Source organism: Salvelinus namaycush, chromosome 20, assembly GCF_016432855.1.
Source record: "Salvelinus namaycush isolate Seneca chromosome 20, SaNama_1.0, whole genome shotgun sequence".
Classification (NCBI taxonomy): Eukaryota; Metazoa; Chordata; class Actinopteri; order Salmoniformes; family Salmonidae; genus Salvelinus; species Salvelinus namaycush.
Window position 1 is genome coordinate 52,225,481 of NC_052326.1, and position 23,044 is coordinate 52,248,524.

Genomic DNA, 23,044 nt, shown 5'->3' on the forward strand with positions numbered 1-23,044 from the left:
CATTACAATGAGCCCGTCCTCCTATAGCTCCTCCCACCAGCCTCCACTGGTCAATACTATTAATCTGTATCCTTCCATTCTCCCTACCTTAAAAAATGCAATTGCCATTAACGGCCACTAGAGGTCAGCCCTCTCATAGCAGAGACTTTCTTTATTGAGGAGGTTTGACTACAATATGGACTTCGTAATGTGTAGTAATATCCACTCAAATGTTTCTATACCTTTGAATGGGTTCCCGTCACTCCTGTCTTCTATAATTAAAATGGAAAAAAACTACGACTACTTTGTTTATGATAATAAAGTTTTCTACTCCTAAATATCCCTCCCCCTGTGTTGAAGCAAACACGTTGAATTGAAAGTATATTCATCACACATTTGAATTTAAAATATATGCTATACTATAGCAATGATATCCAAAGTCTATGAAACTGGATGATGGAATGTTTGTATTTGTAATGTTGTCATGTTCGTCTGTGTAACTGAGGTCTCTCCAGTTTGAAATTGTACAAATAGAATAATTCGGATATAATGATGGATATAATCTAGTCAATCTGTTTCTATGGTTTGGATCATCTGAACTCAACCAAGCTCAGAGGAGAAGGAGACTTGTTGCCGATGTGCAGCTTTGTGTGTGTTTCTAATTGTAATCAATTAAATGGTTTTATATGAATCTGAGTATTTTACTACGTCCTCCTCAGTCACAATTTACATGTTAAATTTATGAGAATTTTTAAAAATATAACCTGTATTTTTATAAATGTATTTGATTTTGTATATTTCTATTTTTGATCATTTGGAACTGGAAGGATGGGAACATGCAAAAAAAGGTATTAGGTGGACAATAGGTTAGTAAAGAAATAAAAACAACAGTAAAATACAGTGAAAAACAACAGTAGTGAGGCTACATACAGGCACCGGTTAGTCGGCTGATTTGAGATAGTATGTACATGTAGATATGGTTAAAGTGACTACATTAAATAACCCTGCCCCTTTTTTGCACTATTGGTTTAGAGCCTGTAAGTAAGTATTTCACTGTAAAGGTCTACACCTGTTGTATTCGGCGCACGTGACAAATACACTTAGATTTAATGTGGAGAAAATGTATTACTTGTCTAGGCCCGTTATTATATTACCCAACCAATACTTTATCATGATGTGCTAGATACACCTGCACAAACACATAATATTGTTCCCACTCGATGTGCGTCATGAGTGTAATGAGCAGATATTTTATTGGCGACAGAGCGGGAGGGAGCTGGGAAGCGCAGCCAAGGATGATGGAGAGAGGGAGTACCTACCGGAGGAGTGGCCTTCACGATCCCAGCCCAACATGCGGACTTTGTTTATAACGTGTGGAAGGGGACAATGTGGAGACATCTCACGTCGCTTCACTTTCTCAAACCCTGCGGCAGATCGTTTCACCCTGTCACTGTATCAGGAGCCCGTCTACGTTCGATTTTAGACTGGAGTAACTCATCTTCAGAAATCACTTTCAAGAAATAAAGAGTCTGGTAAGTTGCGGAAAAGTTGACTTTCTGACATTAACTTAGATTTTTGAAACGGCTTACAGTTTCGTGAGGCAGGCTATGAGGATATTGTTGGGAGGTAAAATCTGTAAAGCACATGATTTATGAGATTATGCTATACATCTATTCTAGATCAATCAATAGCCTACCAAAATTATTTAACAATTTATTTTGCTCTGTTTATAAACGTGTAAACAGCCGAATATATTCCAATCTGTGTGTGACTGAGATTCAGGGAGAAGCTCAATGTCTACATTGAGAAATTGACTATGTTGATTTTCAAGGAATATCCATTTGCAATATAAGATATTGAAGATCCAATTTTAAAACACAGAGTATGTTTAGGAGCAGTAGCATAGAGAATACAGTGAACCACACCTAAAATAAATCTCTGGTCCTGGCTGATATGAGTAAGGTGCAGTGATTGTCTATAGAACATCTTGTTATGGTAGTTGACTCCTCGGTACAAACTGTCTGTCAGACTGTTGTTTCCTCCTGTGACTGTGGCTACATTGTGACTTTCCGTCTGTGACTGTGGCTACATTGTGACTTTCAGTCTGTGACTGTGGCTACATTGTGACTGTGGCTACATTGTGCCTTTCCGTCTGTGACTGTGGCTACATTGTGCCTTTCCGTCTGTGACTGTGGCTACATTGTGCCTTTCCGTCTGTGACTGTGGCTACATTGTGACTTTCCGTCTGTGACTGTGGCTACATTGTGCCTTTCCGTCTGTGACTGTTGCTACATTGTGACTTTCGGTCTGTGACTGTGGCTACATTGTGCCTTTCCGTCTGTGACTGTGGCTACATTGTGACTTTCTGTCTGTGACTGTGGCTACATTGTGCCTTTCCGTCTGTGACTGTGGCTACATTGTGCCTACGTCTGTGACTGTGGCTGCATTGTGACTTTCCGTCTGTGACTGTGGCTACATTGTGACTTTCTGTCTGTGACTGTGGCTACATTGTGCCTTTCCGTCTGTTACTGTGGCTACATTGTGCCTACGTCTGTGACTGTGGCTACATTGTGACTTTCTGTCTGTGACTGTGGCTACATTGTGCCTTTCCGTCTGTGACTGTGGCTACATTGTGCCTACGTCTGTGACTGTGGCTACATTGTGACTTTCCGTCTGTGACTGTGGCTACATTGTGACTTTCTGTCTGTGACTGTGGCTACATTGTGCCTTTCCGTCTGTGACTGTGGCTACATTGTGCCTACGTCTGTGACTGTGGCTACATTGTGACTTTCCGTCTGTGACTATGGCTACATTGTGACTTTCTGTCTGTGACTGTGGCTACATTGTGCCTTTCCGTCTGTGACTGTGGCTACATTGTGCCTACGTCTGTGACTGTGGCTACATTGTGCCTTTCCGTCTGTGACTGTGGCTACATTGTGCCTACGTCTGTGACTGTGGCTACATTGCTTCCCTCTCTTTCCTATGACTGTATCTCTGCATTGTGTCTTTCCTCTTATCTCAGTGCCACTGGAATAATAGTTTGACGTAGACACAGAACCTATTAAGTGAGAAGGGGAAAGATACTTTAACCTACTTGGAGAGAGGGAGAGAGAGAGAGAGAGAGAGCGCGAGAGAGAGAAACAGCACTAGATGCTTGGAGAGAGAGAGAGAGAAACAGCACTAGATGCTTGGAGAGAGAGAGAGAGAGAGAGAGAGAGAGAGAGAGAGAGAGAGAGAGAGAGAGAGAGAGAGAGAGAGAGAGAGAGAGAGAGAGAGAGAGAGAGAGAGAGAGAGAGAGAGAGAGAGAGAGAGAGAGAGAGAGAGAGAGAGAGAGAGAGAGAGAGAGAGAGAGAGAGAGACAGCACTAGATGCTTGGAGAGAGAGAGAGAGAGAAACAGCACTAGATGCTTGGAGAGAGAGAGAGAGAGAGAGAGAGAAACAGCACTAGATGCTTGGAGAGAGAGAGAAACATCACTAGATGCTTGGAGAATGCTATCGGTGACACATCAAATCAATTCAAAGTTTATTTGTCACATGCACCGAATACAACAGGTGTAGGTAGACCTTACAGTCAAATGCTTACTTACAGGCTCTAACCAATAGTGCAAAAAAGGTATTAGGTGATCAATAGGTAGGTAAAGAAATAAAACAACAGTAAAAGGACAGGCTATATACAGTAGCGAGGCTATAAAAGTAGCGAGGCTACATACAGACACTGGTTAGTCAGGCTGATTGAGGTAGTATGTACATGAATGTATAGTTAAAGTGACTATGCATATATGATAAACATGTTAAACCTCTTTGCATAGCCAGGTACTTCACTCTTTCAGTGGGTGCTCCAGTGTTCACACTTCACAATGCTTATCTGGCTGGTGCCCTGCTCCAACGGTAACTGAGCTGCCTCGACCACAGCCTAGCAAACAATAACCCACCTGATATACCTGATCAACATTCATTTGTTTTTATCTTCCCGTACTCGAAGTCCTGTTATCTACATATTCCAAGTCATTGTTTGAAATTGAAATGCATTTCTGAGTTGATATTGAGTATCAATAGAATGAGAATAGAATGTCTACTTTGTTGTCCATTTTTTGTGAGAAACAGAAATGTGTCCTCTGCATATGTCAAAATGGTACAACAAAATAGATCTGTTCTCACGTTTTCAATCTCTATTCAAGGGTGTTGATGACATCGTGATGGAATTATCACTGTATCTTATTTCCACGAGTGTCTATTTGACATAAAGAGACAGATGTTTAAAGTACCGTACAGTGCCATATATATCCATCAGTAATCATTCCCAGAAGCTACACAGCCTTCTGACTGTTTGAACATCGTTTACAACTTGAACAACACATGTCCCAATATGCTTTGTGTTTACTATGAACAAGCACGCACACACGCTCGCACACACACACACACACAAGCGCTCGCACACAAACACACGCACGCACGCTCGCTCGCTCGCTCACACACACACACACACACACACACACACACACACACACACACACACACACACACACACACACACACACACACACACACACACACACACACACACACACACACACAATAAGCTTTGTATTTACCATGAACATGCACTGTTGGGAGCATCCCAATCTCACGGTTGTACCGTGAGAAATGAAGGCTATTCCATGCGAGAAATTGGCAAGACACTGAAGATCTCGTACAGCGCTGCGTACTACTCCCTTCACAGAACAGCGCAAACTGGCTCTAACCAGAATAGAAAGAGGAGTGGGAAGCCCCGGTGCACAACTGAGCAAGAGGACAAGTACATTAGTGTCTAGTTTGAGAAACAGACGTCTCACAAGTCCTCAACTGGCAGCTTCTTTAAATAGTACCCACAAAACACCAGTCTCAACTTCAACAGTGAAGAGGTGACTCCGGGATGCTGGCCTTCTAGGCAGAGTTCCTCTGTCCAGTGTCTTTGTTCTTTTGCCCATCTTAATCTTTTCTTTTTATTGGCCAGTCTGCGATATGGCTTTTTCTTTGCAACTCTGCCATTTTCTCAGAACAAGAATAGACTGACGAGTTTCAGAACATTTTTATTTGTTTCTGGCCATTTTGAGCCTGTAATCGAACCCACAAATGCTGATGCTCCAGATACTCAACTAGTCTAAAGAAGGCCAGTTTTATTGCTTCTTTAATCAGGACAACAGTTTTCAGCTGTGCTAACATAATTGCAAAAAGGTTTTCTAATGATTAATTAGCCTTTTGAAATGATAAACTTGGATTAGCTAACAGAAAGTGCCATTGGAACACAGGAGTGATGGTTGCTGATAATGGGCCTCTGTACGCCTATGTAGATATTCCATAAAAAATCTGCCGTTTCCAGCTACAATAGTCATTTACAACATTAACAATGTCTACACTATTTCTGATAAATGTGATGTTATTTTAATGGACAAAACATTTGCTTTTCTTTCAAAAACAAGGACATTTCAAAGTGACCCCAAACTTTTGAACGGTAGTCTTTATATCATGTACTGTAGTCTATGTATCATGTACTGTAGTCTTTATATCATGTACTGTAGTCTATGTATCATGTACTGTAGTCTATATATCATGTACTGTAGTCTATGTATCATGTACTGTAGTCTATATATCATGTACTGTAGTCTATGTATCATGTACTGTAGTCTATGTATCATGTACTGTAGTCTATGTATCATGTACTGTAGTCTATATATAATGTACTGTAGTCTATATATCATGTACTGTAGTCTATGTATCATGTACTGTAGTCTATGTATCATGTACTGTAGTCTATGTATCAGGCACTGTAGTCTATACTATATATATATATTTTTTTAATGTAACCTTTATTTAACTAGGCAAGTCGGTTTAGAACAAATTCTTATTTACAATGACGGCCTACCCTGACAAAACCTGGACGAAGCTGGGCCAATTGTGCGCCTCTTGCACTGAGATGCAGTGCCTTAGACCACTGCACCACTCGGGAGCCCTATATTATATACTACTATATTATATTATGTACTATATTATATACTGTAAACTATACTATATATACACTATGCTCCTCCATGTCCATGGTGTCACGAACCGGCTCAAAGTTCGTAACAAAAAGGGTGACAACGTGGAAATAAGAAATAACAAAATATATTTATTAACTAAAGTAAACTAAATACAATTAACACTGGTGTGTAGTCGGTAATCAGTAGTGTAAGTGAATGGTTGCGTGTATAAATGTGATAATGAGGGGTGTTGAAAGGTGCCAACGCGAACAAACGAAAACAGACACAAAAATGCCACAAACAAAATCTATCAGTGTGTCTGCATGGAGAGAGTCTCCTCAATGAATGGGGAAGAGGTGCATTTATCCTGGGACACACCCGGGCCCAGGTGTGTCTGCATGGAGAGAGTCTCTTCAATGAATGGGGAAGAGGTGCATTTATCCTGGGACACACCCGGGCCCAGGTGTGTCTGCATGGAGAGAGTCTCCTCAATGAATGGGGAAGAGGTGCATTTATCCTGGGACACACCCGGGCCCAGGTGTGTCTGCATGGAGAGAGTCTCTTCAATGAATGGGGAAGAGGTGCATTTATCCTGGGACACACCCGGGCCCAGGTGTGTCTGCATGGAGAGAGTCTCCTCAATGAATGGGGAAGAGGTGCATTTATCCTGGGACACACCCGGGCCCAGGTGTGTCTGCATGGAGAGAGTCTCCTCAATGAATGGGGAAGAGGTGCATTTATCCTGGGACACACCCGGGCCCAGGTGTGTCTCATTTCGCTGACGACCCTCTCGGCTCCGCCCACCGACATCCTGCTAAGGGAAACAAGAGCAAAGAGAAGGAATTTGGCAGAGTGGGAGGGTCGTCACAATGGTCTTCACTCTCTCCCCCTCTCTGTCTCTGACGTGTAGTTTCATCATGATAATAGAGGCTACAGACAGATCTGAGCTAGTCATAGGCAGTAACTACTTGTAGGGGGCCTGAGTTGTAACACGAGTTGTAACATGAATACAACACATGAATAAAAATGTAACACCATTCCCTCATCAACACATAGACTGAGATATTTATTCATTTTAAAATCTGCCACTTTGAGAGATGATCTGTCCTGATCCAATAAGCGATGTTACATGTTACTAAGAGGTCTCCAGTGTATTAGAACCAGAACCCGGTGACCAGAACCTGCTGATGTGTTCTCTTCCTCTCCTGGTCCAGTTTATTCAGTTTACCTAAGGGGGACTGTGCCAGGGCTCAGAGGTTACAGGCTGGGCTGAGAGGGTCTGAAGATGTGTCCAAAATACCACAGTAGTACCTATATAGTGCACTACTTTTGACCTTAAACGACCCTGGTCAAAAGTAGCGCACAATATAGGACACAGCCTGAGGCTGAGCCGGACTTAGAATGGACTGAGAGGGGTCTGAATCTAGAGGCTAAGCTGAAGGTCAGTCTGTCTGTTGGGACACCTCCAGTACTCTATTGCCAGTCAGCCAAGCACAGTGGGCGGCAGGTTTTGTTCCTCAAATTATCCCAGAGGTCCCATGCACTTCTCATGGGACCAGCTCTCTGATCTTACCCTCCCTATATCTCTCCCAGCACTCCACCCCTCCACATGCCCCAGCTACCTCCTTCTGGGTTGCTGCTACTCCGTCAGGGACTAGGTAGAGCTCTGGGTCTGGTTCTCCTCACAGCAGACTGACAGAGCTGCAGTGGGAAGGGAGGGAAGGCTGAGGAGAGATAGAGAGAAGGATGAGGGGGGATGGAGGGAGGGAGAGGGGGACAGAGCGAGAGAGAGAGATATGAAGGGGGAGGGAGGGAGAGGGGGACAGAGAGAGCGAGAGAGATGAAGGGGGAGGGAGAGAGAGATGAGGGAGAGGAGGAGAGAGAGATGAAGGGGGAGGGAGAGGGAGGGGAGGGAGAGGAGGAGAGAGAGCGAGATGAAGGGGGAGGGAGAGGAGGAGAGAGCGAGATGAAGGGGGAGGGAGAAAGAGATGAGGGAGGGAGGGAGAGGAGGAGAGAGAGAGAGAGATGAAGGGGGAGGGAGAAAGAGATGAGAGAGGGGAGGGAGAGGAGGAGAGAGAGAGCGAGATGAAGGGGGAGGGAGAGGAGGAGAGAGCGAGATGAAGGGGGAGGGAGAAAGAGATGAGGGAGGGAGAGAGAGGAGGAGAGAGAGAGAAAGATGAAGGGGGAGGGAGAAAGAGATGAGAGAAGGAGATGAAGGGGGGGGTGATGAGTATTACATGTTGTATTCTCTTTCTAGTTCAGGTCCTACAGTCAGAGTATAAATCTAGAACCAGTAGAACATATTGAATATGTAACGTTATCTATAAAACGTATCATATTGCCTCTTTTGTCTATAAAACGTATCATATCGCCTCTTTTGTCTATAAAACGTATCATATTGCCTCTTTGGAAGCATCAGGATGATCAGGAGGTGGGGATGAGGTTAAAGTCAAATAGTGCTTACTGTCTGAACACTGCAAGACCGTGGCACTGTGGGTCTGTAGGAAAGACAGAGGGAGGTAGATGCTGCTGGGTGGTTTATAGTCAAGATCGGGTCCTGGGTCCTTCTCATTGTTTCAGTATGTGTCAGGCGGGCAGGTATTAACCCATCCCTTATTACTGCTGCCTAAGGATGGCGAGAGAGAGAGATGGGTTGAGAGAGAGAGAGAGAGAGAGAGAGAGAGAGAGAGAGAGAGAGGAGGAGAATGAAAGATAGGGGGGGAAGTTAAACAGAGAGACTGTAGGTATCAAGTACCCATGTTTTCACTTCGATGAGGAAAGATAGGACGTTTTTATTTCCTAAACGTCTCAGTTGTACATTTTGAATTAATTGATTTATAACATGCTATTTCAACATTTTATTTATTTAATTTAACCTTTATTTAACCTTTATTTAACAAGGCAAGTCAGTTAAGAACAAATTCTTATTTACAATGACGGCCTACCCCAGCCAAACCTGGACGACTCTGTAAAGCCCCCCCGGCCAAACCTTCCCCTAACGACGCTGGGTCAAGTCCATATGGTACTCCCGAACACGGCCGGTTGTGATATAGCCCTGGATCAAACCCGGGTCTGTAGTAACACCTCTAGCACTGCAATGCAGTGACTTAGACCGCTGTGCCACTCACCAATGCACCAACCCCATTTCTCCTGCGGTGACCTTTGGTGCTCGTTTTGATGATTATTTACTAGGAACCTCTACGATCACAAACTACGTTGGATTTGTATTGTTAATCAAATGGATTAATTATTGTTATTGGCGCTATTGGGATAAAACCTAAACTGATTGATTATGTTACTAGTGTCATTGATTGTGTTATTAGCGTTACTGGGAGAACACCCCCATTCAAATGGAAAGTAGGTGTACCGTCTGTTTCAGTCAGAGGTGCTGTACCGTCTGTTTCAGTCAGAGGTGGTGTACCGTCTGTTTCAGTCAGAGGTGGTGCACCGTCTGTTTCAGTCAGAGGTGGTGTACCGTCTGTTTCAGTCAGAGGTGGTGCACCGTCTGTTTCAGTCAGAGGTGGTGCACCGTCTATTTCAGTCAGAGGTGGTGTACCAGCTGTCTATAGGTATGACAGAGTTTTATATCCTCCTATTTAAATTATTCATTTTTGATAATAATAATAATTGATTGATTATTTTTATTAGTGTAATTGGGAGAACACCCTAATTCAGCTGCATAGTGTGTGTGTTTAAGTATCAATCAGATGGAATTTCAGCCCCACACTCCCCAGCTGTGTCTGTGGCAGCGCCTTGAAGAACAGAGTTCCATGTCCTCCTCCAACTCAGATTGGTTACAATATACTTTATGTAGAGCGATTAGGTGACTAACATATACATTCCTCCTCATTTCCCCTCTGGGTTATTAAGGCATGTTTCTATAAATCATGTGATTATACAGTTGTGATATAAACCAGACCAGCTGACATGTTAATAATATAATACAAACCTCACTACCCACTTGTACATATATTGCATCTTAATTTGATCACCCGGTTTCCTGTTGTTTCAAATGCAAACTTCTAAAGTTTGTAATTTCCATTTTAAAATGTATCAAACCCTACAACAACAAAAAAAGTCCATTAATTATAATCCACATCATATTTCACATTTCCTGTTGCTGCAGGATTATTTTCCTTCTGTGAGAAACTAAGTCAAATTTAAGATATCACATCTGTAGTACTACTCCCTGTATCCTGTTTCCTTAGGGTAGGGCTGGGGTATGGGTACGTTCTGTCCACTGGTTCTCGCTGGACATAAAGAGAGGAAGTTGGACGTTCTCAGGAGTGGTTGTGGTTTGCTGTGTGTGAACAAAGCTTGTATTGGGAAGGTGAAATAACATTAGCAAGTGCATGTTACATGGCAGTCCAGTCAAGGCTTTGTGAAAGAGGGCCATTGTGGTTATTGGGATGTTACACACACACTGTTTATTTTTTGTTCCTTCCTCTCTTGCTGTTTCCTGTGTGTGTGTGTGTGTGTGTGTGTGTGTGTGTGTGTGTGTGTGTGTGTGTGTGTGTGTGTGTGTGTGTGTGTGTGTGTGTGTGTGTGTGTGTGTGTGTGTGTGTGTGTGTGTGTGTGTGTGTGTGTGTGTGTGTGTGTGTGTGAACCCAACCAGTATGTCACTAGTGTCCTCTCTCTCTAGACAGTGCAGGAGCAGAGCAATAGGCCTGTTCCTTCCGATGATACAACGGAAGCAATGCAAAAAGTAGCTAGGTCATGTTAAGGCATTCTCTTCCGCTGCTCTTCTCACACAGGAGACACACTGACTGGAATGTTATGACGCAACTGTTAAAACATAATGAAACGCACCAGCAGCTCACCGGACTTGAGTACTGGCACCTCAAAATGTTCTACTGCTTGAGCTCCTGTTCCTCTGATAGAATATTAGGACAAAAGTATTGAGGAGTTCCTGCACCTAAATATAAACAGTACCTGTACACAAAATTAATACTGTCATCTGTTTCAGTCCAAGACTAGCACTGATACACATGCAGAGGTAGATGGAAAGGTAGGCAGGGATGGAAAGGTAGGCAGGGATGGAAAGGTAGGCAGGGATGGACGGTAGGCAAGGATGGACGGTAGGCAAGGATGGAAGGTAGGCAGGGATGGAAGGTAGGCAGGGATGGAAGGTAGGGAGGGATGGAAGGTAGGAAGGGATGGAAGGTAGGCAGGGATGGAAAGGTAGGCAGGGATGGACGGTAGGCAAGGATGGAAGGTAGGCAGGGATGGAAGGTAGGCAGGGATGGAAGGTAGGAAGGGATGGAAGGTAGGAAGGGATGGACGGTAGGGAGGGATGGAAGGTAGGGAGGGATGGAAGGTAGGGAGGGATGTTAAATGTAAATAGAAAATTTGAAACTCTGATTCCTGCAAAAGGCAACATGTCAAAAGCCTCTTAGAACAGGACATTGTTTTGTGTCATCATGTCATAATAGTGTGTATAGGTGGCATGGAAGTCAGACGCAGGAGAGTAAGACGGAGTTTAAATGTAGACTTTTACTAAATGTCCACTCAATATGCTCCAAGCACGAAAATATACATATATCAAATAAACATGGGTACGAGGACCCGTCGCACACCTATACAACAAGAAAACAATACTTGACATAAAACAATCTCTGACAAACACTTGAGGGGAAACAGAGGGTTAAATACACAATAGGTAATGAATGGGATTGAAAACAGGTGTGTGGGAAGACAAGACAAAACCAATGGAAAATGAAAAATGGATCGATGATGGCTAGAAGGCCGGTGACGTCGACCGCCGAACACCGCCCGAACAAGGAGAGGCAACGACTTCGGCAGAAGTCGTGACATTACCCCCCCCCTGACGCGCGGCTCCAGCAGCGCGTCGACACCGGCCTCGGGGACGACCCGGAGGACGAGGTGCAGGGCGATCCGGATGGAGGCGGTGGAATTCTTTTAACATGGAAGGATCTAAAACGGCCTCCACCGGAACCCAGCATCTCTCCTCCGGCCCGTACCCCTCCCAGTCCACGAGGTACTGAAGGCCCCTCGCCCGACGTCTCGAATCCAAAATGGATCGAACAGAGTACGCCGGGACCCCCTCGATGTCTAGAGGAGGCGGAGGAACTTCACGCACTTCAGCCTCCTGGAGCGGGCCAGCCACCACCGGCCTGAGGAGAGACACATGGAACGAGGGGTTAATACGGTAATTAGTGGGCAGTTGTAACCTATAACATACCTCGTTCACTCTCCTCAGGACTTTAAACGGCCCCACAAACCGCGGACCCAGCTTCCGGCAGAGCAGGCGGAGGGGCAGGTTTCGGGTCGAGAGCCAGACCCTGTCCCCTGGTGCGAACACCGGGGCCTCACTGCGGCGACGGTCTGCGCCAATTTTCTGGCGCCTTATGGCACGCTGAAGGTGGACGTGGGCTGCCTCCCAGGTTTCCTCAGCGTGCCGAAACCAATTGTCCACCGCAGGAGCTTCGGTCTGACTCTGATGACAAGGCAGACGCATTGTCTCGGCTGTATGACACAGAGGAGCGGCCCATGGATCCCACTCCCATACTCCCAGCGTCGTGTTTGGTGGCGCCAGTAGTGTGGGAGCTGGACGCGGACATTGAGCGGGCGTCACGTGCAGAGCCCTCTCCTCCTGAGTGTCCAGCTGGTCGTCTGTACGTTCCGTCTGCTGTCCGCGACCGATTGATCTATTAGGCTCACACGTCACCCTCCTCTGGTCATCCTGGGATAGGTCGGACGATGCGCTGTCTTGATGGGAGGTACTGGTGGCCCACTTTAGCTAAGGACGTGAGGATTTATGTTTCCTCCTGTTCGGTGTGCGCCCAGTGCAAAGCCGTTACACATCATTAGTCTTGAAATGACTAGATATAAACAAATGAATGTATGTTTGGGAATGTGTTGATTGAGACTATGGTATTGTTTTCACTCCCTTTTGCGTGTCACATGGCCTTCATCACCTTCACCTTTACTATTTAAACCTACTTAACCTTCACAGCTTTAGTCTAAACTGGGCTGTCGGCAGTGATATCTCTCATAGGTTTTATGTTGTCATTCTCAGCTGAGGTGTTACCCTTCAATTGTGTGTCTGGAACTCTTTGCTCGGGCCTGGTCTGTAATGCCAGGTGACGACAGATACGGATCAGTGTGTCCATGTTGAGGTGATGAATGTGATCTGGTCTGTCTGTTGTTGAGTCCATGTCCAGGTGACGACAGATACGGATCAGTCTGTCACCTAGTTCACAGACAGCGGGTTAGAGCTACTGATTAACTACTTACAGGAGATCTCTCTCTCTCTTTAGCCCTTTTTACATAAGCAGATATCACAAAGTGCTTATACAGAAACCCAGCCTAAAACCCCAAACAGCAAGCAATGCAGGTGTAGAAGCACGGTGGCTAGAAAAAACTCCCTGGAAAGGCAGGAACCTAAGAAGAAACCTAGAGAGGAATCAGGCTTTGAGGGGTGGCCAGTCCTCTTCTGGCTGTGCCGGGTGGAGATTATAAGAGTACATCGTTCTTCAATATGTTCAAACATTCATAGAAGACCAGCAGGGTCAAATAATAATCACAGTGGTTGTAAAGGGTGCAACAGGTCAGTACCTCAGGAGTAAATGTCAGTTGGCTTTTCATAGCCGAGCATTCAGTGGTCGAGACAATACAGTAGGTGCGGTAGAAAGAGAGAAGAAGGGAGGGGAGAGAGAGTCGAAAACAGCAGGTCTGGGACAGGTAGCACGTCCGGTGAACAGGTCAGGGTTCCATAGCCGCAAGCTGAACAGTTGAAACTGGAGCTGCGGCTTGACAAGGTGGACTGGGGACAGCCAGGAGACATCAGGCCAGGTAGTCCTGAGGCATGGTCCTAGGGCTCAGCATCATCTCCCTGAATCATCTCCCCCCCCCATCATCTCCCTGGTGTCCTGTGACATCTTGTTAGGTATTTTTTGTTTTGGGATGTTCAGTGATAATTGTCTATAATTACCCCCTGCTCAACAGCTGAGTTAGGGTGAGGGTTCTAGCCTCCAGAAAAAGTCTACAGCTGAAATGCTGTTGGTCTTCATGTTTTGTTGATAGTGTTTTACTATCAGCTGTTCTGTTTACTAAAGACCTTGGTCCTAGAACACCTGCCAGATCAAATATTATCTTTCATTTGACAGATAACACATTCTTTATCATGTATGGAATGTTATGTGCAGATTTGGGAGCACACAGTGTATTCAAATCCACATGTGAAAGTGTTATGTTGTTACTGAAACATTAAGAAAGAAAAAACAGGTTTAGAGACAAATGAAGTGTATCATCGTGAGTTCTATGGAAAGAGTAGCAATCTGGGGAGAGTATTAATCTGGAGAGTATTAATCTGGAGGGAGTAGTAATCTGGAGAGAGTAGTAATCTGGGGAGAGTATTAATCTGGAGAGAGTATTAATCTGGAGAGAGTAGTAATCTGGAGAGAGTAGCAATCTGGAGAGAGCAGTAATCTGGAGAGAGTATTAATCTGGAGGGAGTAGTAATCTGGAGAGAGTAGTAATCTGGAGAGAGTAGTAATCTGGAGAGAGCAGTAATCTGGAGAAGGTAGTAATCTGGAGAAGGTAGTAATCTGGAGGGAGTAGTAATCTGGAGAGAGTAGTAATCTGGAGAGAGTAGTAATCTGGAGAGAGTAGTAATCTGGAGAGAGTAGCAATCTGGAGAGAGTAGCAATCTGGAGAGAGTAGCAATCTAGAGAGAGTAGCAATCTAGAGAGAGTAGTAATCTGGAGAGAGTAGTAATCTGGAGAGAGTAGTAATCTGGAGAGGGTAGCAGTCTGGAGAGAGTAGTAATCTGGAGAGAGTAGTAATCTGGAGAGAGCAGTAATCTGGAGAGAGCAGTAATCTGGAGAGAGTAGTAATCTGGAGAGAGTAGTAATCTGGAGAGAGTAGTAATCTGGAGAGAGTAGCAATCTGGAGAGAGTAGTAATCTGGAGAGAGTAGCAATCTAGAGAGAGTAGTAATCTGGAGAGAGTAGTAATCTGGAGAGAGTAGCAGTCTGGAGAGAGTAGTAATCTGGAGAGAGTAGTAATCTGGAGAGAGTAGTAATCTGGAGAGAGTAGCAATCTGGAGAGAGTAGCAATCTGGAGAGAGTAGTAATCTGGAGAGAGTAGTAATCTGGAGAGAGTAGCAATCTGGAGAGAGTAGCAATCTGGAGAGAGTAGTAATAAGGAGAGGGTAGTAATCTGGAGAGAGTAGTAATCTGGAGAAGGTATCAATCTGGAATCAGATTTGACCGTTCAGACACAAGTCGCATGGCCAGAATCAGATTTCAATCTGACTTCAAGCCACCTACGTAGGTGGTCCTCTAAATCACAGCATATTGTTTTGATAATGTCGTTTAAAATAACACACACACACACACCCTGACACTCAGAGCAGTCAGTCTGAACTCAAAGAGGTCAAGGCGGCAGCTCTGAGGAACAATGGCTAACAAAAATAAATGCGTTCATGTTGAGCACATTGTCCTGCTATAATTCAAACAAACGTCTAAGGATGGGGAATCGTAACGGAGTATTTGCGGAGCTCTCTAACCATAACACCACATGACAGTGTCAGACCTCAGCAACACGTAACAGAATGACAGCAAATCTGGAGCATGTTTTCTTTCCCATGTTGGGGGCAGCGTCTGTGTGTTGCTCTACGTTTAAAAAATACAATATATACAGTTGTCATTTAGCAGACTGTCACGATCGTCGTATGGTGGAAGAGAGGAGGACCAAAGCGCAGCGTGGTTAGAATACATTCTTCTCGTTTAATGACACGAAACGAAGAACACTTTACAAACTAAACAAAACAACAAACCGACGAACGTGAAGCTATATAAACGATGTGCATACATGCAACATAGACATAGACAATCACCCACAAACTACCTAATGAAATTGGCTGCCTAAATATGGTTCCCAATCAGAGACAACGATAGACAGCTGTCTCTAATTGAGAACCAATCTAGGCAACCATAGACATACATACACCTAGACTAGACACTGCCCCATAAACATACAAAACCCCTAGACAATACAAAACACATACATCCCCCATGTCACACCCTGACCTAACTAAAATAATAAAGAAAAGAAAGATAACTAAGGCCAGGGCGTGACACAGACACTCTTATCCAGAGCAATTTACTCTAGAGAGTGCATAAATCAAATCAAATCACATTTTATTTATAAAGCCCTTCGTACATCAGCTGATATCTCAAAGTGCTGTACAGAAACCCAGCCTAAAACCCCAAACAGCAAGCAATGCAGGTGTAGAAGCACGGTGGCTAGGAAAAACTCCCTAGAAAGGCCTAAACCTAGGAAGAAACCTAGAGAGGAACCAGGCTATGAGGGGTGGCCAGTCCTCTTCTGGCTGTGCCGGGTGGAGATTATAACAGAACATGGCCAAGATGTTCAAATGTTCATAAATGACCAGCAGGGTCAAATAATAATAATCACAGTAGTTGTCGAGGGTGCAGCAAGTCAGCACCTCAGGAGTAAATGTCAGTTGGCTTTTCATAGCCGATCATTAAGAGTATCTCTACCGCTCCTGCGGTCTCTAGAGAGTTGAAAACAGCAGGTCTGGGACAGGTAGCACGTCCGGTGAACAGGTCAGGGTTCCATAGCCGCAGGTAGAACAGTTGAAACTGGAGCAGCAGCACGGCCAGGTGGACTGGGGACAACAAGGAGTCATCATGCCAGGTAGTCCTGAGGCATGGTCCTAGGGCTCAGGTCCTCCGAGAGAGAGAAAGAAAGAGAGAAAGAGAGAATTAGAGAGAGCATACTTAAATTCACACAGGACACCGGATAAGACAGGAGAAGTACTCCAGATATAACAAACTGACCCTAGCCCCCTGACACATAAACTACTGCAGCATAAATACTGGAGGCTGAGACAGGAGGGGTCAGGAGACACTGTGGCCCCATCCGATGATACCCCTGGACAGGGCCAAACAGGAAGGATATAACCCCACCCACTTTGCCAAAGCACAGCCCCCGCACCACTAGAGGGATATCTTCAACCACCAACTTACCATCCTGAGACAATAGCCCACAAAGATCTCCGCCACGGCACAACCCAAGGGGGGGGGGCGCCAACCCAGACAGGAAGATCACGTCAGTGACTCAACCCACTCAAGTGACGCACCCCTCCTAGGGACGGCATGAAAGAGCACCAGTAAGCCAGTGACTCAGCCCCTTTAATAGGGTTAGAGGCAGAGAATCCCAGTGGAGAGAGGGGAACCGGCCAGGCAGAGACAGCAAGGGCGGTTCGTTGCTCCAGAGCCTTTCCGTTCACCTTCACACTCCTGGGCCAGACTACACTCAATCATATGACCCACTGAAGAGATGAGTCTTCAGTAAAGACTTAAAAGTTGAGACCGAGTCTGCGTCTCTCACATGGGTAGGCAGACCATTCCATAAAAATGGAGATCTATAGGAGAAAGCCCTGCCTCCAGCTGTTTGCATAGAAATTCTAGGGACAATTAGGAGGCCTGCGTCTTGTGAACGTAGCGTACGTGTAGGTATGTACGGCAGGACCAAATCGGAAAGATGGGTAGGAGCAAGCCCATGTAATGCTTTGTAGGTTAGCAGTAAAACCTTGAAATCAGCCCTTGCCTTAACAGGAAGCCAGTGTAGGGAGGCTAGCACTGGAGTAATATGATCAAATTGTTTGGTTCTAGTCAGGATTTTCATACTGGTCCCCCATGGGAATCAAACCCACAACCCTGGCATTGCAAGCACCATGCTCTACCCACTGAGCTACACAGGACTTCTGTGTTGTTGTGCTGTATGGCGTTGTGCTTATATTTTTATTCACCTTTATTTAGCCTGGTAGGCAAGTTGAGAACACGTTCTCATTTACAACTGCGACCTGGCCAAGAATAAAGCAAAGCAGTTCGACACAAACAACAACAGAGTTACACATGGAATGAACAAAACATACAGTCAATAATACAGTAGGAAAATCTATATACAGTGAGTGCAAATAAGGTAGGATAAGAGAGGTAAGGCAATAAATAGGCCATGGTGGCGAAGTAAATAAATAATAGCAATTAAACACTGGAATGGTAGGATGTGCAGAAGATGAATGTGCAAGTAAGAGAGCGTGGCAATCTGTTGTGTTATGTTGTTGTGCTGTATGGCGTTGTGTTGTGTTGTGCTGTATGGCGTTGTGTTGTGTTGTGCTGTATGGCGTTGTGTTGTGTTGTGCTGTATGGCGTTGTGTTGTGCTGTATGGCGTTGTGTTGTGTTGTGCTGTATGGCGTTGTGTTGTGTTGTGCTGTATGGCGTTGTGTTGTGCTGTATGGCGTTGTGTTGTGTTGTGCTGTATGGCGTTGTGTTGTGTTGTTATGCTGAATGGCGTTATGGTGTTGTGTTGTGTTGTGCTGTATGGCGTTGTGTTGTGTTGTGTTGTGTTGTGCTGTATGGCGTTGTGTTGTGTTGTGTTGTATGGTGTTGTGTTGTGTTGTGTTGTATGGCGTTGTGTTGTGTTGTGTTGTATGGCGTTGTGTTGTGTTGTATGGCGTTGTGTTGTGTTGTTATGCTGAATGGCGTTATGGTGTTGTGTTGTGTTGTGCTGTATGGCGTTGTGTTGTGTTGTGTTGTATGGCGTTGTGTTGTGTTGTGTTGTGTTGTGTTGTGTTGTGCTGTGCTGTATGGCGTTGTGTTGTGTTGTGCTGTGTGGCGTTGTGTTGTGTTGTGTTGTGCTGTATGGCGTTGTGTTGTGTTGTGCTGTATGGCGTTGTGTTGTGTTGTGTTGTATGGCGTTGTGTTGTGTTGTGTTGTATGGCGTTGTGTTGTATGGCGTTGTGTTGTGTTGTGTTGTATGGCGTTGTGTTGTGTTGTGTTGTGTTGTATGGCGTTGTGTTGTGTTGTGTTGTGTTGGATGGCGTTGTGTTTGTGTTGTGTTGTGTTGTATGGCGTTGTGTTTGTATTGCGTTGTGTTGTGTTGTATGGCGTTGTGTTGTGTTGTATGGCTTTGTGTTTGTATTGCGTTGTGTTGTGTTGTATGGCGTTGTGTTGTGTTGTGTTGTGTTGTGTTGTGTTGTATGGCTTTGTGTTTGTATTGCGTTGTGTTGTGTTGTATGGCGTTGTGTTGTATGGCGTTGTGTTGTGTTGTGTTGTGTTGTGCTGTATAGCGTTGTGTTGTGTTGTGTTGTGTTGTATGGCGTTGTGTTGTGTTGTGTTGTATGGCGTTGTGTTGTGTTGTGTTGTGCTGTATAGCGTTGTGTTTGTATTGTGTTGTGTTGTGTTGTATGGCGTTGTGTTGTGTTGTGTTGTGTTGTGTTGTATGGCGTTGTGTTGTGTTGTGTTGTGCTGTATAGCGTTGTGTTGTGTTGTGTTGTGTTGTGTTGTATGGCGTTGTGTTGTGTTGTGTTGTGCTGTATAGCGTTGTGTTGTGTTGTGTTGTGTTGTATGGCGTTGTGTTGTGCTGTGTTGTGTTGTGCTGTATGGCGTTGTGTTGTGTTGTGTTGTGTTGTGTTGTATGGCGTTGTGTTGTGCTGTATGGCGTTGTGTTGTGTTGTATGGTGTTGTGCTGTATAGCGTTGTGTTGTGTTGTGTTGTGCTGTATAGCGTTGTGTTGTGTTGTATGGCGTTGTGTTGTGTTGTGTGGTGTTGTGCTGTATGGTGTTGTGTTGTGTTGTATGGTGTTGTGTTGTATGGCGTTGTGTTGTGTTGTATGGTGTTGTGCTGTATGGTGTTGTGTTGTGTTGTATGGCTTTGTGTTTGTATGGCGTTGTGTTGTGTTGTGTTGTGTTGTGCTGTATAGCGTTGTGTTGTGTTGTGTTGTGTTGTATGGCGTTGTGTTGTGTTGTATGGTGTTGTGTTGTATGGTGTTGTGTTGTGTTGTATGGTGTTGTGTTGTATGGTGTTGTGTTGTGTTGTATGGTGTTGTGCTGTATGGTGTTGTGTTGTGTTGTATGGTGTTGTGTTGTATGGCGTTGTGTTGTGTTGTATGGTGTTGTGTTGTGTTGTGTTGTGTTGTGTTGTGTTGTATGGTGTTGTGTTGTGTTGTATGGTGTTGTGTTGTGTTGTGTTGTGTGGTGTGGTGTTGTGCTGTATGGTGTTGTGTTGTGTTGTGTTGTATGGTGTTGTGTTGTATGGTGTTGTGTTGTGTTGTGTTGTATGGTGTTGTGCTGTATGGTGTTGTGTTGTGTTGTATGGTGTTGTGTTGTATGGCGTTGTGTTGTGTTGTATGGTGTTGTGTTGTGTTGTGTTGTATTGTGTTGTGTTGTGTTGTGTTGTATGGTGTTGTGTTGTGTTGTATGGTGTTGTGTTGTGTTGTATGGTGTGTGTTGTGTTGTATGGTGTTGTGTGTTGTATGGTGTTGTGTTGTGTTGTATGGTGTTGTGTTGTGTTGTGTTGTATGGTGTTGTGTTGTGTTGTGTTGTATGGTGTTGTGTTGTGTTGTATGGTGTTGTGTTGTGTTGTGTTGTATGGTGTTGTGTGGTGTTGTGTTGTATGGTGTTGTGTTGTGTTGTATGGTGTTGTGTTGTGTTGTATGGTGTTGTATGGTGTTGTGTTGTATGGTGTTGTGTTGTGTTGTATGGTGTTGTGTTGTGTTGTGTTGTATGGTGTTGTGTGGTGTTGTGTTGTATGGTGTTGTGTTGTGTTGTATGGTGTTGTGTTGTGTTGTATGGTGTTGTGTGGTGTTGTGTTGTGTTGTGTTGTATGGTGTTGTGTTGTGTTGTGTTGTATGGTGTTGTGTTGTATGGTGTTGTGTTGTGTTGTATGGTGTTGTGTTGTGTTGTGTTGTATGGTGTTGTGTTGTGTTGTGTTGTATGGTGTTGTGTTGTGTTGTGTTGTATGGTGTTGTGTTGTGTTGTGTTGTATGGTGTTGTGTGGTGTTGTGTTGTATGGTGTTGTGTTGTATGGTGTTGTGTTGTGTTGTGTTGTGTTGTATGGTGTTGTGTTGTGTTGTATGGTGTTGTGTTGTGTTGTATGGTGTTGTATGGTGTTGTGTTGTATGGTGTTGTGTTGTGTTGTATGGTGTTGTGTTGTGTTGTGTTGTGTTGTGTGGTGTTGTGTTGTATGGTGTTGTGTTGTATGGTGTTGTATGGTGTTGTGTTGTATGGTGTTGTGTTGTATGGTGTTGTGTTGTATGGTGTTGTGTTGTATGGTGTTGTGTTGTATGGTGTTGTGTTGTATGGTGTTGTATGGTGTTGTGTTGTATGGTGTTGTGTTGTGTTGTGTTGTGTTGTATGGTGTTGTGTTGTGTTGTATGGTGTTGTGTTGTGTTGTGTTGTATGGTGTTGTGTTGTGTTGTATGGTGTTGTGTTGTATGGTGTTGTGTTGTGTTGTGTTGTATGGTGTTGTGTTGTATGGTGTTGTGTTGTGTTGTATGGTGTTGTGTTGTGTTGTGTTGTGTGGTGTTGTGTTGTATGGTGTTGTGTTGTGTTGTATGGTGTTGTGTTGTATGGTGTTGTGTTGTGTTGTGTTGTATGGTGTTGTGTTGTGTTGTGTTGTATGGTGTTGTGTTGTGTTGTGTTGTGTTGTATGGCGTTGTGTTGTGTTGTGTTGTATGGCGTTGTGTTGTGTTGTGTTGTGTTGTGTTGTGTTGTGTTGTATGGTGTTGTGTTGTGTTGTGTTGTGTTGTGTTGTATGGCGTTGTGTTGTGTTGTGCTGTATGGTGTTGTGTTGTGTTGTGCTGGATGGCTTTGTGTTGTTTGGCGTTGTGTTGTATTGCGTTGTGTTGTGTTGTGTTGTATGGTGTTGTGTTGTGTTGTGCTGGATGGCTTTGTGTTGTTTGGCGTTGTGTTGTATGGCGTTGTGTTGTGTTGTGTTGTGCTGTATGATGTTGTGTTGTGCTGTATGGTGTTGTGTTGTGTTGTGTTGTGTTGTATGGTGTTGTGTTGTATGGTGTTGTGTTGTATGGTGTTGTGTTGTGTTGTATGGTGTTGTGTTGTATGGTGTTGTGTTGTATGGTGTTGTGTTGTGTTGTGTTGTGTTGTGTTGTGTTGTATGGCGTTGTGTTGTGTTGTGTTGTGTTGTGTTGTATGGCGTTGTGTCGTGTTGTGTTGTATGGTGTTGTGTTGTGTTGTGTTGTATGGCGTTGTGTTGTGTTGTGTTGTGTTGTGCTGTATAGCGTTGTGTTGTGTTGTGTTGTGTTGTATGGCGTTGTGTTGTGTTGTGTTGTGTTGTGTTGTATGGCGTTGTGTTGTGTTGTGTTGTGCTGTATAGCGTTGTGTTGTGTTGTGTTGTGTTGTATGGCGTTGTGTTGTGTTGTGTTGTGCTGTATGGCGTTGTGTTTGTATTGTGTTGTGTTGTGTTGTATGGCGTTGTGTTGTGTTGTGTTGTGTTGTGCTGTATAGCGTTGTGTTGTGTTGTGTTGTGTTGTGTTGTATGGCGTTGTGTTGTGCTGTATGGCGTTGTGTTGTGTTGTATGGTGTTGTGCTGTATAGCGTTGTGTTGTGTTGTGTTGTATGGCGTTGTGTTGTGTTGTATGGTGTTGTGCTGTATGGTGTTGTGTTGTGTTGTATGGTGTTGTGTTGTATGGCGTTGTGTTGTGTTGTATGGTGTTGTGCTGTATGGTGTTGTGTTGTGTTGTATGGTGTTGTGTTGTATGGCGTTGTGTTGTGTTGTGTTGTGTTGTGCTGTATAGCGTTGTGTTGTGTTGTGTTGTGTTGTATGGCGTTGTGTTGTGCTGTGTTGTGTTGTGCTGTATGGCGTTGTGTTGTGTTGTGTTGTATGGCGTTGTGTTGTGTTGTATGGTGTTGTGTTGTGTTGTGTTGTGTTGTGTTGTGTTGTATGGTGTTGTGTTGTGTTGTATGGTGTTGTGTTGTGTTGTGTTGTGTTGTATGGTGTTGTGTTGTGTTGTGTTGTATGGTGTTGTGTTGTGTTGTGTTGTATGGCGTTGTGTTGTGTTGTATGGTGTTGTGTTGTGTTGTGTTGTGTTGTGCTGGATGGCTTTGTGTTGTTTGGCGTTGTGTTGTATGGCGTTGTGTTGTGTTGTGTTGTATGGTGTTGTGTTGTGTTGTGCTGGATGGCTTTGTGTTGTTTGGCGTTGTGTTGTATGGCGTTGTGTTGTGTTGTGTTGTGCTGTATGATGTTGTGTTGTGCTGTATGGTGTTGTGTTGTATG

At 44.4% G+C, this 23,044-nt stretch overlaps 1 protein-coding gene across 2 annotated transcripts in view; it reads left to right on the plus strand.

The window, feature by feature from the left end:
- Positions 1-1,276: 1,276 nt before the first annotated feature.
- LOC120065501 (semaphorin-3D-like) overlaps positions 1,277-23,044 on the plus strand; it is a 172,191-nt gene continuing 150,423 nt past the window's right edge. For both annotated transcript variants that reach the window (XM_039016554.1, XM_039016555.1), the window contains exon 1: positions 1,277-1,511. The gene's annotated coding sequence lies outside the window, so the exon portion shown is untranslated. The remainder of the gene's footprint in view (positions 1,512-23,044) is intronic.